Genomic DNA, 18375 nt, shown 5'->3' on the forward strand with positions numbered 1-18375 from the left:
CGGTGGCCAGGAGCGGCCACTGCACTCCAGTCTGGGCGACAGAGTGAGATTCCAACTCAAAAAAACCCAAAAGAAAACAGAAAACAAATATGCCTATGAAAAAGAGCAAGACATGTACACTGAAAAACTACACATCATTAAAAGAAAAATAAAATGAAAGCCCTTCCATGTTCATGGTCTGGAAGTCTTAATATTGTTAAGATAGCAACAGTCTCCAAAATTAACCTACAATGCTGGGCACAGTGGGTCACACCTGTAATCCCAGCATTCTGAGAGGCGGAGGTAAGAGGACTTCCTGAGCTCATGGGGTTCAAGACCTCAAAAAACTAGCTAGGCATGGTGGAGCATGCTTTTAGTTCCAGCTACTTGGAAGGCTGAGGTGGAAGGATCACCTGAGCCCAACAGGTCGGCAGTGAACCATGGCCACTGCACTCCAACCTGGGTGTCAGAGTGAGACTCTGACTCAAAAACAGTTGCCAAAAAAAATGGCCACAACCCAATGTCCATCAACCAACTGATGGATAAACAAAACATAACATATCCATATAATGGAATATTATTCAACCATAAAAATTATGAACAGATTCATGGTGTAACATGGATAAACCTTAAAAATATATTTCCTGTGCTAAGTGGAAAAAAAAAACAGATACAAAAGACTAACTACTGCATCATTCTATTTATATGAAATGTCCAAAGTACGCAAATCCATAGAGACCAAAATCAGATTAGTGGCTGCCAGGAAATGGGAAAGTGGTGGAGGGAATTGATGCCTAAAGGGTATGAAATTTCTTTTGGGGATGATGAAAATGTTCTGGAAGTAGACAGTGGTGATGGTTTCATAACTCTGCATACACTAAAACCCACTGAATTCTATAGTTTTAAATGTTGGATATAGTGTATATGAGTTTTATCTCAATAAAAAAAACGATCTAAGAATTGTTTATCTCGAGAAGTTAGGAGAAAAAAACAAATTAAACCCAAAGAAAGCAGTAAGAAGAAAAAAACCACTCATGATTCTAAAAAATAAAATATTATCTCAGCAGACTCTGAAAAGAACATCCACAAAAACTTCAGCATACTTAATATTGAAATGCTGAAAGATTCCACTCCTACGACCCTTTTCCTAAGACTGGAGACAAGCACAGATTCTTGCTATTATTACTTCTTTTTAATGCTCTACTGATTATATGAGCCAGCAGAAAAATAGCTATATATTAAAAAAAGGTTTCGAAAGAAGAACTAAAACTACCATAATTTGCAAACATGATTGTATATATAGAAACTCAGGCAAAAATCTGTACTATTAGTATTTATAAGTAAACACAGTAAGTTTACTGAATAGTGTCAACACACAAAAAGCTTTTCTTTCTACATACTAGCAGACAAGTAGGAAATAAAAACTTTAAAATTCCATTTAAAACATCAAAAGAAATAAAAATTTCTCAAAGATAATGCAAGAAATATCCTTATTTCCTGGAAAAACCCAATGAGTATGACATGCAAATGCTAATTGTAAAAAAAAAAAACAATAAATCAGAACTACCTTAGAATGAAGAATTTAAGCTCATCACAAGAAAACATTAGAAGACTAAAAAGGCAAACTAGAAAAGTGGGAGGTTTCAGCAATGCATATACCTGCAAAAGACTCTACTCCAGAATAAATTTAAAATGCCTACAGATATGATTCATCTGGAAGAAGAATGCACAAAAGACCCACAGAAGCACACTGCAGAATATCTCATGATCCAAAATGGCCAATAAAGACCTGAAAATGTTCCATCTCAGTAGAAATCAGAAAATGCAAAATTAAAACCATAATGAAGCATCACTCCACAAGAATAGCTTACCCCCAAAAGACTAATGATAACAATAGTTGGTAAACTAGTTCAACCTCTTTGGGGAAAGTTTGTTGCTATTTGTTTTGAAGATAATCATACCTAGATATTATACTCCAGGGTATACAGTCTAGACAACTTGTATACAGAGTCATATGCAAGAATGTTCAACAGTTTAACAGTCAAAACACTACAAACAACCCGAGGGTGGAACAGAATTAATAAACTATGAGTTACTTCACAACACTATAAACAGTCATGAATTTTTTTTAAATCTGGCTAGAGTCACCCAAACTGGAGTACAGTGGCATGATCATGGCTGAGCATTTTGATAATGTATATGTTTACAGTACAACATAGTGAGTCCAGGAGCAAGCGTGAAGAGCCAAGAAGGACCTTGCTTCATCTCATAGAGCCAAACAGACTAGTGAACAGGGAAGGCAGGAAAATGTAAGAAAAAGTTTTCAGAGGTGACAATGAAGCAACCTTGAATAAAAGCATAATTTTTCTAGGAAGACAGATTCAATTTGGTTGTCAAGTATGGAGCAAAAGAGGCTGGGTGTGGTGGCTCACACCTGTAATTCCAGCACTCTGGAAAGTCAGGGTGGGAGGACTGCTTGAGCCCAGGAGTTCAAAACCAGACTGGGCAATATGGTGACACTTCTCCCTTAAAAACAAACAAAAACTATGTAATAGAAGAGCATTTCTTGCTTAACTTTCACCTAAGTCAATGGTTTTAATCATATAAAGATATGGTGAGGCCAGATGCGGTAGCTCACGCCTATAATCCCAGCACTTTGGGATTATAGGCGTGAGCCAAGGACTCCCAAAGATTGCTTGAACTCAGGAGTTTGAAACAAGTTGGGCTACAAAATGAGATGTCATCTCTACAAAAAATAAAAAAATTAGCCAAGCATGGTGGCTCCTATAGTCCCAGTCACTGGAAAGGCTAAGGCAGAAGGAACATCTGAGCCCAAGAAGTTGAATCTGCAGTGAGCCATGATCAGGCCACTGCACTCCAGCCTGGGCAACAGAGGAAGTCCTCAACTCCAAAAAAAAAAACTTGTGTTGTGGAATCCCAAGAAACACATGAGACAGAACATACAGAAAAAGAACCTTGGGTCATGGTTTTAGAAACCTTTTCTGGGTTGATGCCAGACCATATAGGCTACATGTATATATATTTTTATATTTTAATTTTTTGATTTACTGTCAAGACAAGGTCTCGCCAAGTTGTCCAGGCTGGTCTCCAACCCCTGGTCTCAGGCAATCCTCTCGCTTCGGCCTCCCAAAGTGCTGAGATTACAGGCTTGACCCACTGCGCCCGACCTATACTCTTAACTGTAGAAAATAATATAAACAAAAACAAAACTGAATTGGATTTACACCCATATTGACTGAAACTTCAAAATATGACAATACCTAGTGTCTACAAGAATGCTAAGAGAAACTCTCATGAAATCCTGGAAGAATGTAAACTCACCTTGAAAAAGTCAGCAACTTAAATTTTTTGATATGTCACACTCTGCAACTCACTTCTAGGTACATACTCCAAAGAAACTCTTGTTAAATGTGCACAAAGAGATACAATATAGCAAAAAACTGGAATATACTAAAACATTTATCAGCAGAGGGATAAATATTATACATATTTATATAAAATATTACTATAAAGCAATTAAAATGTAATGATTTTACTTAAAAATTTCAATATGCATACATTATAAATATATTGACACATGGAAAAATGCAAATGCAAGATAATATATGTCATACTATTTGTGTCAAGATTTAATTAAACACATGGCCGAGTGTAGTAACTCATGCCTGTAATCCCAGCACTCTAAAAGGCCAAGGCAAGAGGACTGCCTGAACCCATTAGTTCAAGACCAGCCTGGGCAAGATTTTTTCCTCTATAACGAATCAAAAAATTAACCAGGTGTGGTGGTACACATCTGCAGTCCCAGCTACTTAGGAGGCTGAGGCAGAAGGATCACCTGAGCCCAAGGCTGCAGTAGCCATGAGCGTGCCCCTGCACTCCAGCCTGGGTGACAGAGTAAGACTCCAAAAAAAAAAAAAAAAGAAGATTTAAACATATAATAATTAGGAGGGGGGCATGAAGGGTCTTAGGTGCTGGTATCATTCTATTTACTGATTTAAGTTTTAGATACATAAGTATATTTGTGATAATTTACCCACCTGTAAACTTTAAATGTGCACTTTCCTGAATATAAGTTTTATTTACATAAAAAAGTAAAACACAAAACAATGTTTATGGACATACACATAAAAGTATAAAACATTGATGGGAAGGAAGTATACCAACTTCAGGAGTGGGTTTTTTTTGTTTGTTTGTTTTTTCCTGAGTTGGAGTCTGTCGCCCAGGTTGGAGTGCAGTGGCACGCTCACAGCCACCTCAGTCTCAACCTGTTGGGCTCAGGTGATCCTTCTGCTTCAGCCTTCTAAGTTGCTGGAACAACAGGCACGTGCCACCATGCCTAGGCTAATTTTTTGATTTATTGTAGAGACAAGGTCTTGACCCCTGAGCTCAGGAAATCCTTTCGTCTCCACATCCCCAAGTGCTGGGATTTCAGGTATGAGCCATCATGCCCGGCTATGAGTATTTTTATCTCTAGGAGACTGAGTAAGGGAAAGAGTAGACTTAAGTACAAAATTTTTATTTTAATGTTTATATTGTCAGAATAAAGATCTGAACTGAGCATGTAAAAATCTTAACATCTGTAAAATTCACATAGGTATACTGTATGTTAATTCTTCTATTTTGAAATATTTAAAAGTAAAAAACTCTATAAAAGCAATATATGTGAATTTAAATCCTACCACTCAAAGATAACCATGTTAAAAATGTGAACAGCTTTGAGGCTTAACTGCCATATAGTAAACTGCCCATAAGGTATACAATTTAATTTTTTTTTTCTTTTTTTAGTTGCAGTCTCACTCTTGTCTCCCATGCTGGAGTGCAGTGGCACGCTCAGGGCCACCTCAGGCTCGACCTCTTGGGCTTAGGCAATCCTTCCGGCTCAGCCTTTCAAGTAGCTGGAACTACAGGTATCTGCCAACATACCTGGTTAATTTTATTCCTTATTGTAGAGAGAAGTTCTCACCATGTTGCTCAGTCTAGTCTCCAACTCCTGAGTTCAGGCAATCCTCTTGCCTCCTACAAGTGCTGGGATTACAGACATTATCCACCATGCCTGGCTAGTAAACTCATTTTAAAAAATAGCTATGTGGAGAAAGCAACCACTGATTTGCTTTCTGTCACTAAAGGTTAGTTGGCATTTTCTAGAATTTTATGCAAATAAAATTATATAGTATATACTCTTTTGTATGATTTCTTTCATTAAACATAATTATCTTGAAACTCATCCATGTTGTAGCATGCATCAATAGCTTTTTTTATTGCTGAAATGTATTCTTTTCTATAGACATACTATAACCATAATTTGTTTATTCACTTACCTGTTGATGGACATCTGGGTTATTTCCAGTTTGGGGCTATTATAAATAAAGAGGCTATGAACATTTATGTTCAAGTTTCTGTATGGATATGTTTCATTTCTCAAGTGTGACCAGTACTACTCAAAACTGTCAAAGTGACCAAAAGTAAGGAAAGTCTGAAAAATTATCACGATCAAGAGGAGTCTAAGCAGACACGGCTAAATATAATGTAATATCCTAGATGAAAACCCGGTACAGAAAAGAACATTAGGTAAAAATTAAGGAAACGCAAATAAAATATGGTCTCAATATTGGTTTATTAGGTGTGACAAGAGCATCATATTAATGAAAGACGTTAGTGATAGGGGAAATCAGGTGCAGGACATACTCTCTGTAACTTTTCTATTAATTGAAAACTGTTGTAAAATGTAAGGTTGGTTATTTATTTTTTGAGTTAGAGTCTCACTCTGTTGCCCAGGCTGGAGAGCAGTGGCACACTCACAGCCACCGCAGCGTCCACCTGCTGGGCTCAGGTGATCCTTCTGCCTCAGCCTTCCAAGTAGCTGGAGCTATAGGAGTGTGCCACCATGCCCAGGTAATTCTTTTGATTTATTGTAGAGATGAGGTCTTGCCAATTTGCCCAAGCTGGTCTCGGACTTATGAGCTCAGGTAATCCTCTCACCTCGGCCTCTCAAAGTGCTGGGATTACAGGCGTAAGCCACCACGTCCGGCTTGTCATATGGTAGGTAAACATTTAACTGTTTAAGAACCTGCCAAACTGTTTTCCAAATAGTTGTACCACCTTGTATTTCCACTAGCAATTTAAGAGTTCATTATTCTACATGCTTGCCAATTCATGGTAATGTCAGTCTTATTAACATTAGACATTCTAACAGGCATATACGCTAACTTTTTTGGTGTCTATTTTGCCTATAAATGCTATTATGTATGTATATACACAGATATATGTATGTGAGAGTATGCATATATAATTTTTCAAACTAGATAAGCAAGATCAGACTTACTGTTGTCTATAGGAAATTGGCAACTGCCCAAATCCAAACCACTCCATACATCCTCTAAAACCTGCTTTGATCAACAAAAGCAATAAAACTACTCCCATCCCCAAACTATAGACTATTTAGGAGACAGAATACCATTAACTTAATTTGCACATAAAAGAGGTCCAAATATCCAAAATCTGGAGCGCACACTAGAGAGGACTGTTACAGCAGCAAATAAACAGAAAATAACACTTAAAAAAAAAATTCAATAGAGTAAATATCCATCAAAACCTAAAGATAAACCTAACAAAAGATGCATAAGATGGGTATATTCCCAGGAGAGAGACTATTGAGTTATATAATATGTATATGTTTATCTCTCTTTTTTTTTTTTTTTTTTTTTGAGTTAGAGTCACACTCTGCCCAGACTGGAGTGCAGTGGCACACTCACGGCCACCCCAGCATTGACCTGCTGGGCTCAAAACACTAAGAAAAAGTAAAAAAGACCTGATAAACAAAGGAATATACAGACTTTATGAATTGGAAGACTTGTCAACACATTAATTATTCACAAACTGATTCACAGATTCAATGCAATCCCAATCAAAACTCCAGCAAAGCATTGTGTACGTCTTATTGTTGGGGGTGGGGAGAGTGGACTGACAGACTGAATCTATAATTTATATAAAAATGTAAAGATTCAAGCATAGACAAAAATCAGAAAAGACAAAGTTGAACTTTCCTACCAACTATCAAAGTCTATTATAAAGTTACAGTAACTAAAACACAAGGACAGATGAATAGATCACATAAGAGAAGATAGTATCCAGAAACAGATCTGCACATATACCATGAATGCCTGATTTATGGAAAAAGTAGCATGGCAGCCCCATTACAAAGGCTTCCCCTCTCCCAAAATGGTGCTGGGTCAACCGGCTATCTACACAGAACAAAATTAGTCTTGACTCGCTAACTTCTACCATGTACAAAATTAAATTCCAGATTGGTTGCAAATTTCAGTGTGAAAGGTAAAACAATTTTTGAAATAAAACAGGCCAGGTGCAGTGGCTCAGCCTGTAATCCCAGCACTTTGGGAGGCCGAGTTGAGTGGATTGCCTGAGCCTGCAAGTTCAAGACCAGCCCAGGCAACTTGGCAAGACTTCAAAAATCAGCTGGGAGTGGTAGCGCGTACCTGTAGTTCTGGCTACCTGGTAGGGTTGAGGCGGAAGGATCGCCAGACCCCAGCAGGTCAATGCTGGGTTGATCGTGAGTGTGCCACTGCATTCCAGCCTGGGCAGAGTGTGACTCTAACTCAAAAAAAAAAAAGAGAGATAAACATATACATATTATATAACTCAATAATCTCTCTCCTGGGAAAATACCCAACAGAAATAAATTCACCAAAAGACGTGTTCAAAGCAGCACTATTAACAATGGCCCTGCCGGGCTCGGTGGCTCAGCCCGTAATCCCGTACTTTGGGAGGCTGAGGTGAGTGGATTGCCAGAGCCCACGGGTTCGAGAACCACCTGGGGAACTTGGCAAGACCTCATCTCTACAATAAATCAAAAAATTAGCCTGGCGTGGTAGCGTGTGCCTGTGGTTCCAGGTACTTGGAAGGCTGAGGCAGAAGGATGGCCAGAGCCCTGCAGGTCGAGGTTGCGGTGGCCAGGACAGTGCCACGGCACTCCAGTCTGGACAACAGAGTCAGACTCCAACTCAAAAAACAAAAACCAAAAAACAATGGCCCTAAACTGGAAACTACCCAAATGCCTATTAACACTGTAATGAATAAGCACTGGCATATCCATACAATAGAATACTATACAGCAAAAGGAATAAATGACCCACAACCAATGGTTGCAACATGGATGAATCTCATAGCTAAGTATTTATAATTCCAATTTTTTTTTTTTGGAGTTGGAGTCTCATTCTGTCACCCAGGCTGGAGTGCAGTGGCATGCTTAAGAAGTTCCAAGAAGCTGGAACTACAGGCACGCACCACCACACCCAGCTAATTTTTTTACTTATGGTAGAGACAAGGTATTGCCAAGTTGCCCAGGCTGGTCTCAAACCCCTGAGTTTAGGCAATCCTCTCATCTCTGCTATAATTCCATTGATGTAAGTTCAAAACCAGGCAAGATTAAGCTGTGCAATTAAGTTAGTATGGTGACTGCCCTTCGTGAATTAGAGACTGAAAGGGTTGCAAAGGAGTTTCTGGTGTATTATTTTTGTCTCTATATGTGAGTGGTTATACAAGATGAGTTCAATACATAAAAAATTCACTGAATGGTACACTTTTACTTTTCTGTATGGTATACTTCAACAAAAAGTTAAACCTTTATCAAATCACTGATAAAGCCATATAGTAAGGTTCCACAAAAGTTTATTTTGTGGTAAACAAGACTTACTGAGAGTAATTTCAATCACTTTCTGCAAAGTAGGACTGAATGTATTATACTCTGTTTTGGAATAGCCAAATTAATGATGACACTGTTTATGATCCTGAAGAACATAAAAGGAAACCATCTCAATCAAAAATTCAACATTGGGCTACAGTTATACAATTCTTTGGTCCTAAATTAAGTCAGCAGACCATTTAGATCTGGGAGCTAGTATGTTCAGTTTGAGAAAGTTGGAGCTCTTCACCTATTATAGTATATATTTTCTATATGTGTATTATATACTTCAGTTTTTAAAAAACTGTTAATCAACATAACAGTCCTAAATCCTATTTGAACTACTTTGGCTAATCGATTCCTTTTCTAAATCAACAGGCTATTTTAACTGGTTACTGAGTAGTCTTATCTCAGTAACTTTTTTCCTCTCCAGACACACCATATATTAAATCACTGCCCCCAGTCATACTATATATTAAATTTCTCTACCAAATAGTACTTAAGAGGTTCCTTAATGATGTTTTGACACTTTTACAAACACTAAAAGCTCCATTCATTTGCAGCCATTTCCTTTATTTCTCATAAATTTCAACAAATCTGTGACTTGAAAGACTAGACAATGTTGAAAGGGCCTTCCAAATGGTAGGCATCCCTTTCATCCCCACTACAGTTTGAGTAGGAAATCCATCTCTGGCCTGAGCTTTCAAACCCTACCCCCGTTTCCCACCAACCCTCATGCAACAAGGGCTTTCTTGCTGAGGTACTAGACAAAAAGCTTAGATCTCTTAAACAACACGAAGTCACAGCTTCCTTGTGTATCAACTGTGGGAATTCAGACAGCTCCAGCTATCCTCCTTCCCTGTCCCATTCACATCTTTCAATTTCTCATTCATCTCTACTCCGTCAGGGGCAGACAAGTCTGCTGCCTAACCAGAGGCTCAACCTTGCCATCTGTCTTGGAAGCACCCTCAATTCACACACACACACTTCTCTTGGAAGATATACCCTGTGCTTGGCTTGAAAGCAAAAGTTACACCTCACCCCACCCTACTCCACTGAGAGGGAGAGGTAATCACTTCATAAGCTGCCCTCCTTATGTGATCCTCTTATATAGACCGGGGAAGGCTGAGATGATGTTTATGATAGTAGAGAGAGTTCTATAGTCTTCTGGTAACACCTGGGGGAGGTATCTGGCCCCAACTCTTAAGAACTCTCATTGTACCACAGGTCACTTAATACTTCTTTATTCTTAGCTTTGAGCCTTCATGGCCAATTCTGGTGCAATGGAAAAAAATTAACCACTCAATGTCCAATTACACTGAAATAATTTTAATTCTCTTCAAAGTTTACTTCAAATGTTGTTTTACCCAGAAGGGCTTCCTAGTTCCCTAATCAAAGCAACCTCTCCCTGACCCCGTCACAGCACTTTTCCAATAATGCTTTATCAACTGAGTATGTATTTCTGTAACTACTCTCAATGTATACCATGCAATCAAAAAAAAAAAAATTAAGTCAGAGTCTCACTCTGTCACACAGGCTGGAGTGCAGTGGCATGATCACAGCTCACCCCAGTCTTGACCTCCAGGTCTTAGGCAATTCTTCCACCTCTGCCTCTTGAGTATCTGGGACTATAGGCAGGTGCCGCCACGCCCCAGCTAACTTTTCAATTCTTTGTAGAGACAGGGTTTCACTGTGTTGTCCAGGCTGGTTGTGAACTCCTGGGCTCAAGCAATCCAACAGTCTTGGTCTCCCAAAGTGTTGGGATTACAGATGTGAGCCACTGCACCCAGCCATGATGATTGTTATAACATAGCCTTGCAGATGACTTACACTCAAACATCTGTTCAAATGAAAAAAAATGGTAAAAAACTTTCACAAAGTTAGGTACACCTGTATGAAACAAGTTAATTTTACAATTTTAATTATTTACTTTTTATTTTTATGTTTTTATAGAGGCTGGCTCTGTCACCCTGGCTGGAATACAGTGGCACAATCATAGCTCATTGTAACCTCAAACTCCTGGGATGACGTGATTATCCTGCTTCAGCCTCCACCTCCCAAGTAGCTAGAATTACAGGTCAGTTATACCACCAAGCCCAGTTAATTTTTAAAAATTCTTTGTAGAGACGGGGTCTGGCTAAGTTGCCCAGGCTGTTTTCAAGTTCCTGGCCTTAAAAACTATTCTCCTACCTTGGCCTCCCAAAGCGCTGGGACTATAGGCATGAGCCCAGCCAGTTGTGTACATTTAATTCTGACAGATAACCAAGTTATGAATAAAATGTTAGCAAGCAAGTAGTAAAAGGATCTTTTCCCTATGTCATAACCCAGCACGAAAGTGAAAAGTGATCTACACAAAATGCAATTGGTCAATTGTAAAACACTGTTAGGATACATCCTTTTTAAAAATTGTTTTTATTACAAAATGTTTGCTATAGAAGAACTAGTGGGGAAAAGCACATACAAAAAAATTACCCACAGATCTTTTACTGGCACATTTATACCATTTCTTGTGTTTTCTATGCATATATAAATACTTAAGGCCATACTGTTTTGTACTTTGATTTGTTCATTTCAGATACTATAGCTATCCTTGGCATTAAATAGTCTTCTGACCAGACTTGGTAGCTCAGTCTGTAATCCCAGCACTTTGGGAGGCAGAGACAAGTGGATTGCCTGAGCCTGTGGGTTCAAGATCAGTCAGGCAACTTGGTGAGACCTCGTCTCTACAATAAATCAAAAATTAGCCGGGCGTGGTAGCACATGCCTGTAGTTCCGGCTACTTGGAAGGCTGAGGTAGAAGGATGGCCAGAGCCCAGCAGGTCAACGCTGGGGTGGCCATGAGTGTGCCACTGCACTTCAGCCTGGGTGATGGAGTGAGAATCCAACTCAAAAATAATAATAATAATAGTCTTCTACGCACATAATATTTAATGGTGTAGGATTTTTCACAACATGGCTTGCCATGATTTACCTAACCTTCTGTTGTTGCCAAATTACCCCTAGTTATAATGCCATCAAACAATTTTTTTTTTTTTGAGTTGGAGTCTCACTCTGTCGCCCAGGCTGGAGTGCAGTGGCCGCTCCTGGCCACCGCAGCCTCGACCTGCCGGACTCCAGCGATCCTTCCGCCTCAGCCTTCCAAGTAGCCGGAATTACAGGCGCGTGCTACCACGCCTGGCTAATTTTTTTGATTTATTGTAGAGATGAGGTCTTACCTGCCCAGGCGGGTCTCAAACCCACGGGCTCAGGCAATTCACTTACCTCAGCCTCCCAAAGGCGCGGGATTACAGGCTGAGCCACCGAGCCTGGCTCCATCAAACAATCTTATTATGCTTTTACAATTCTGATTATTTTCTTAGCTAACAAAATTACTTTTGACCCAAAATTACAAGTTCAAGTTATTTCTTAAGGTTCTTCATGAAAAATATATATGCTGGTTACCACCTCATTAACCACTAGGGTGGTATTTTTGCTGGCCTATCTATATGAAATTGCTGGGGAACACAGGAAAAATGCTCTCTGCTATAGGTCAGGCATCCTTGTTTCACCACTCAAAAAGAAAAAGGGCCCACAGACCTGAGCTAAATTTTAGATGGGAAGCAGAGAGAGGGCTGACCACACAGGAGGACTAGATGTATGTGAAGGGTTCAAAACACCAGCTACCTTAACAGGAACCTTTCCTACAATTCCTTGAGATCCCTCAAATCTGTAATATTGCCTTAACATCTGAGTTTCCTAAGGAATCTGTGAGGCAAGTACCATTTTGTCCTACAGTTGGGAAAACAGAACTCTTTATTTCACTACTTAAGGTCAAACTTTTAACCCAGGTTTCCTAATTTCTTCAAGATCTTCTTCCCACTGTACCTCTTAGATGTATGCCCTAAGAAGGGTCTGAAGAGGCTACGTCTCTACCTTGCCGTTTAGCAGTCACTTGTGCAGATTGAAATGGTAACACCCTCACCAAAGTCTGGCATCTTACCAATGAAGTCACTGGGCTCCCTAGCCAACTGCAAACATACATCTTTGAAAGCTTCTCTTTCCTCAATCATGGGTTCTTTCCCTTGGATAGTCCAACCTAGCACTAGCTGAAAAATACTTTCCTATAAATTACTAACTTTTCCAGCATGTCTGAAGCAACACAGTGAGGTTTAAGCCATTGTTGATTGTCACTCCTACAGAAATATAATCCATGTAATGTTCTTAAAGGAGAAAATATGCATTAGAATCAAGCACAAAGACTCCCTGAACTTTTAACTCAGCATAAGCCAAGGGAAAATAAAGTTAGCTCATAACTTATATTTTTTACACATAATTTTTTTGAAGTTAAAAGAGGCAGGATAATCTCCCCCAACTCCCTCATAGTATGTCTTCTCTTATTTGCCTTTTTGTATAATAGAAACAAATTCTACAGATGTCACAACTCAGTCCCCTTCTTAATAAGCCTCTTTCTCAAACATTTAGCTACATTCACATACTCCCGCATCTTTGTGAAAATTATCTTCAAGGCCAACCTAAAAAATAAATTAAATAATTTATAACTAAGTAACAGTATAAGCCGGGCTCGGTGGCTCAGCCTGTAATCCCGCGCCTTTGGGAGGCTGAGGTGAGTGGATGACCTGAGCCCGCGGGTTCGAGACCCGCCTGGGCAGGCGAGACCTCATCTCTACAATAAAAAAAAATCAGCCGGGCGTGGTAGCGCATGCCTGTAATTCCAGCTACTTGGAAGGCGGAAGGATCGCCGGAGCCCAGTAGGTGAGGCTGTGGTGGCTGGGAGCGGCCACTGCACTCCAGTCTGGGTGACAGAGTGAGACTCCAACTCAAAAAAAAAAAAAAAAAAAAAAAAGAAACAGTATAGTCATCTCTCAGTATATGTGGGGAATTGGTTCCAGGATCCCCCATCCAAGGAGCAAGTGTACCAAAATCCACACATACCTAAATCCTACAGTTGGCCCTGTTTAACTTACCTATACGAAAAGCCAGTCTCCATACATGTGGCTTTATAGCATCCCCTGAATACTATATTTTTTCTTTCTTTTCTTTTTTTTTTTTTGAGGTGGGGTCTCACTCTGTCTCCCAGGCTAGAATATAGTGACATGATCACTGCTCACTTATGGGCTAAAGTGATACTCCTGCCTTAGCCTCCTGAGTAACTGAGATACAGGTACCACCATGCCCAATTAATTTTTTTAATTTTATTTTTTGTAGAGGTGAGGTTTTGCTATGTTGCCTAGACTGGTCTTGAACTCCTGGACTTAAGCAATCCTCCCACCTCAGCCTCCCAAAGTGCTGGGATTACAAGTGTGAGCCACTACACCTGGCCATTGAATACTGTATTTTTCTATCTGTGTTTGGTTGGGAAAAACCCACATAAGTTCAAACTCATGTTGTTCAAGGGTTGACTGTAATTTCCAGTCCTATTTTCAGAATCCTTGCTCTTGCCAAATTTTTTTATTTTTATTTTTTGAGTTGGAGTCTCACTCTGTCATCCAGGCTGGAGCACAGTGGCGTGCTCATGGCCACCACAGCCTCTGGACTGGACTCTGCTGGACTCAGGTGATCCTTCTGCCTCAGTCTTCCAAGTAGCTGGAACTACAGGCATGCACCACCATGCTCAGCTAATTTTTTGATTTATTGTAGGGACGAGGTCTCACCAAGTTGCCCAGGTTGGTCTTGAACCCGTGGGCTCTGGCAATCCTTTTGTCTCGGCCTCTCAAAGTGCTGGGATCATTGGTGTGAGACAACTTGCCTGGCCATCTTGTCAAATTTTTATAAGGTACATTTTGAAAATTAAAAAAAATATTCTTTTGAATCTGAAAGTCAGCTGATTAACTACATATATAATTCTTTCATCTAAAATAACCCAAAAAACATTTCATCAACATTCTTATGTGTTCCAACTACCACAAAAGATTATGAAACACTGTGAAGACATCTATGCATCCCCAGGAAGAGTCAACTTCAGGAGATGCTGCCCTCTCCCTCTGCTATTCTTTGGAGTATCCTATCGGTCATAAAAACCAAATGCATGTTGACTTGTACTCATGTTTAGAAGCTACTAAAACATTCAAGAGCACTGTCCAATGTAGCCGCCACTAAGTGCTTGAAATGTAACTAGCCCGTATTCAGATGTGCTGTAGATGCTAAATCCACACAGATTTTGAAGTCTTCGTAAATACCTCGTTAATTGTTTTTATATTAATTATGTTGAATGTTAATATAACATGTTAGGGTAATAAAACATTTCATCTGTTTACTTTTTAAATATAGCTACCAGAAGATCTATAATAACATTGTGTGACTCCCATTTTCTCTCTATATATAAATATTCCTGTAACCTGTGGTCTATTCTTTTTTACCCAGTCTTCATGTGTATCATAAAATAAATTTCTATATCCTAATCACAGACAGACTTTACCCAGAGAGGAACCTAATCTACTAAGTAAACCACAAAAAGGGCAAGTGTTGCCAGAGACTCAGCATCATTCTTCACAGGGTTCCCAAGGAAGACCTTGTACATACACTGTCTACAAGCACTTCTTTACACAAGCCTAGTACACTCAAGGTTTCAAATACAAATCACCTGGTAAATGATCATGAATTCCTCGGTTTACTGGGGTAGTGCAGACTCTACTAAAATCCAGAGAATTATCCAATATGGCATTTATCCTTCGAAAGATATTGGCATTGCTACATGTGGAGAGTGCAGCCACTTCCTGGTTGTCCCAGCAATCTTTAATCCTTCCTGTTTCTTCTTCCTAGAAATAGAGAAAAGCACATTTCGGTTTTCTACACTCCTTTATGATAAATATAGAGACTTCACACCCCTTTTCTCCAACTCTACTCAACAAGGATCTGGGTTTCCTGCTTATATGTCATGCATTTATTTTTATTTATATTTTTAGAGACAGGGTCTCACTCTGTCACCCAGGCTGGATTGTAGAGGCATGATCATAGCTTTACTGCAACCTCAAATTCCTGGGCTCAAGTGATTCTTTCACCTCAGCTATCCAAGTAGCTTGGACTACAAGTGCACACCACCATGCCTGGTTTTTTTTTTTTAGGTAGAGATGGGGACTCACTATGTTGCCCAGACTGGGGTTAAACTTCTGGCTTCAAGTGCTCTTCCTGCCTTAGCCTCTCAAAGTACTGGGATTACAAGCTTGAAACACAACATCCAGCCTCTTGCTCCTATATTAAAATACTGAAATAGTGCTTACTCTGAACAAGATACTCAGAGAACTGTAAGAAAGAAAAACACCAAACTATGAAGACATTTCCTCAAGAGCTTCCTAGTCTAATGGAACATAAATTAGTCAGGAATTAGCATAACATGGTAGCAGCAGCATGAGCTTCAGAACCAGAGAGACCTAGTTCAAATCTTGGAGTATATTTATACACTGGAATACTGTTGGCAATATAAAGGAATGAAGTACTGATACATGTTACGACATGGATAAACCTCAAAAACATTAAGCTAAGTGAAAGTCAGTTACAAAAGACTATATATTTTATGAGCCCATTTGAATGAAACATCCAGAATAGACAAATCTAAAGATTAGCTGTCTAGGCCTGGGTAAAGAGAAGGTTAGAGGACGTGGATAATGAGTACAAGGTTTCTTTTTTGAGATGGAAAGATTCTAAAATTAGATTATGGTGATGGTTACACAACTCTGTAAATACACAGTTGATCCTTGAACAACACAGGTTTGAAATTTCAGGTCTACTTATATGCAGACTTTTTCCAATAAACACTGAAAAAATTTTTTTTTATTTTTTTGAGTCAGAGTCTCACTCTGTCGCCCAGGCTGGAGTGCAGTGGCATGCTCACAGTCACCACAGCCTCAACCAGCTGGGCTTAGATGATCCTTCCACCTCAGCCTTCCAAGTAGCTGGAACTATAGGCACGCACTACCATGCTCAGCTAATTTTTTGATTTACTGTAGAGATGAGGTCTCACCAAGTTGCCCAGGCTGGTCTCAAACCTGCGGGCTCAGGCAATCCACTTGCCTCAGCCTCCTAAAGTGCTGAGATTACAGGCTGAGCCACCATGCCCGGCCAAAAAAAATTCTAAGATTTGTAACAATTAAAAGAACTCACAAGAACAAACAAAATAAAGAATTAAGAATAAAAACTCACAGATGAACCATGAGGCCCCAAAATATAAAAAAATTAAGAAAAAAGTATGCTTTTAATACATAAAATATTAGTAAATACTAGTTTATCATTTATTACCATAAAATATACACATCTATTATAAAGTAAAAATTCAGGCTAGGAGCAGTGGCTCACCTGTAATTCCAACACTTTGGGAGGCCAAGGCAAGAGGGCTGCCTGAGCCCAGAGGTTCGAGACCAGTCTGGGCAACTTGGCAAGACCTCATCTCTACAATAAACAAAAAAATTAGTCAGGCATGGTGGTACATGCCTGTAGTTCAAGCTACTACAAAGGCTAAGCTGGAAGGATCACCTGAGCCCAACAGATTGAGGCTGTGGTGGTCATGAGCATGCCGCTGCACTCCAGCCTGAGTGACAGAGTGAGATTGACTCAAAAAAAAAAGTTAAAATTCTCCAGAACTTACACAAACATTTACAGACCATACATGGCACCATTCATACCAAACAAACTCTACTATAAAGCTACAATAATCAAAACAGCCTGGTACTGGTACAAGAATAAGCATAGAGACCAATGGAACAGGATAGAGATTCTGGAAGCAAAACCTCAATTTCTTGACCAACTCATCTTCAACAAAGCCTCCACCAACAACCAGTGGGGAGAGGAGAACCTATTCAGTAAATGGTGCTGGGAAAACTGGCTGACCATGCAGGAGATCGAAGCAGGAACCCTACCTATCACCATATACAAAAATAAACTTTAAATGGATCAAAGACCTAAATGTAAAACCTCAAACCTTAAGAATCCTAGAAGAAAATGTAGAAACACCCTTATAGAAATTGGAATAGGCAACGAATTCCTGATAAACTCTCTAAAAGTGAATGCCATAAGAGATAAGAGAGACAGTCGAGCGTGGAGGTTCACACCTGTAATCCCAGCACTTTGGGAGGCGGAGGTACAAGCACTGCTTGAGCTCAGGAGTTCGAGACCAGCCTGAGCAACATGATGAGACCTCGTATCTACAATAAATCAAAACATTAGCCTGGCATGGTGGCATATGCCCGTGGTTCCAGCTACTCGGAAAGCTGAAGCAGAAGGATCACCTTAGGTCAGCAGGTCAAAGCTGCAGTGGTCATGAGCATGCCACTGCATTCCAGCGTGGGTGAGAGTGAGACTTCAACTCAAAAAAAAAAAAAAGGTAAGATAGAAATGTGGGACCTCATCAAACTGAAAAACTTCTGCAAAGCAAAACAAAACAAAAACAAAAGCCATCAAGAGAACCAGGAGACAGTCCACAAAATGGGAAAACAGTATTTGCCAACTGTAAATCTGACAAAGGTCTAAGATCCAGGATCTACAAGGAACTCAAATGTGCTGAAAAGAAAAAAAACCCTATTAAAAAGTGGGGAAAGCCAGGCTCGGTGGCTCAGCCTGTAATCCCGCACCTTTGGGAGGCTGAGGTGAGTGGATTGCCTGAGCCCACGGGTTCGAGACCCGCCTGGGCAACTTGGCGAGACCTCATCTCTACAATAAATCAAAAAATCAGCCGGGTATGGTAGCAC

General features: G+C 39.7%; 1 protein-coding gene across 2 annotated transcripts in view; it reads right to left on the reverse strand.

Moving 5' to 3' along the window:
* CPEB1 (cytoplasmic polyadenylation element binding protein 1) overlaps positions 1–18375 on the reverse strand; it is a 113454-nt gene that overhangs the window by 69628 nt on the left and 25451 nt on the right. For both annotated transcript variants that reach the window (XM_008062092.2, XM_021714466.1), the window contains exon 2: positions 15279–15453. The gene's annotated coding sequence lies outside the window, so the exon portion shown is untranslated. The remainder of the gene's footprint in view (positions 1–15278; positions 15454–18375) is intronic.

This window comes from Carlito syrichta, unplaced genomic scaffold, assembly GCF_000164805.1.
Source record: "Carlito syrichta isolate Samal-C Ts95f unplaced genomic scaffold, Tarsius_syrichta-2.0.1 Scaffold305654, whole genome shotgun sequence".
Taxonomy (NCBI): Eukaryota; Metazoa; Chordata; class Mammalia; order Primates; family Tarsiidae; genus Carlito; species Carlito syrichta.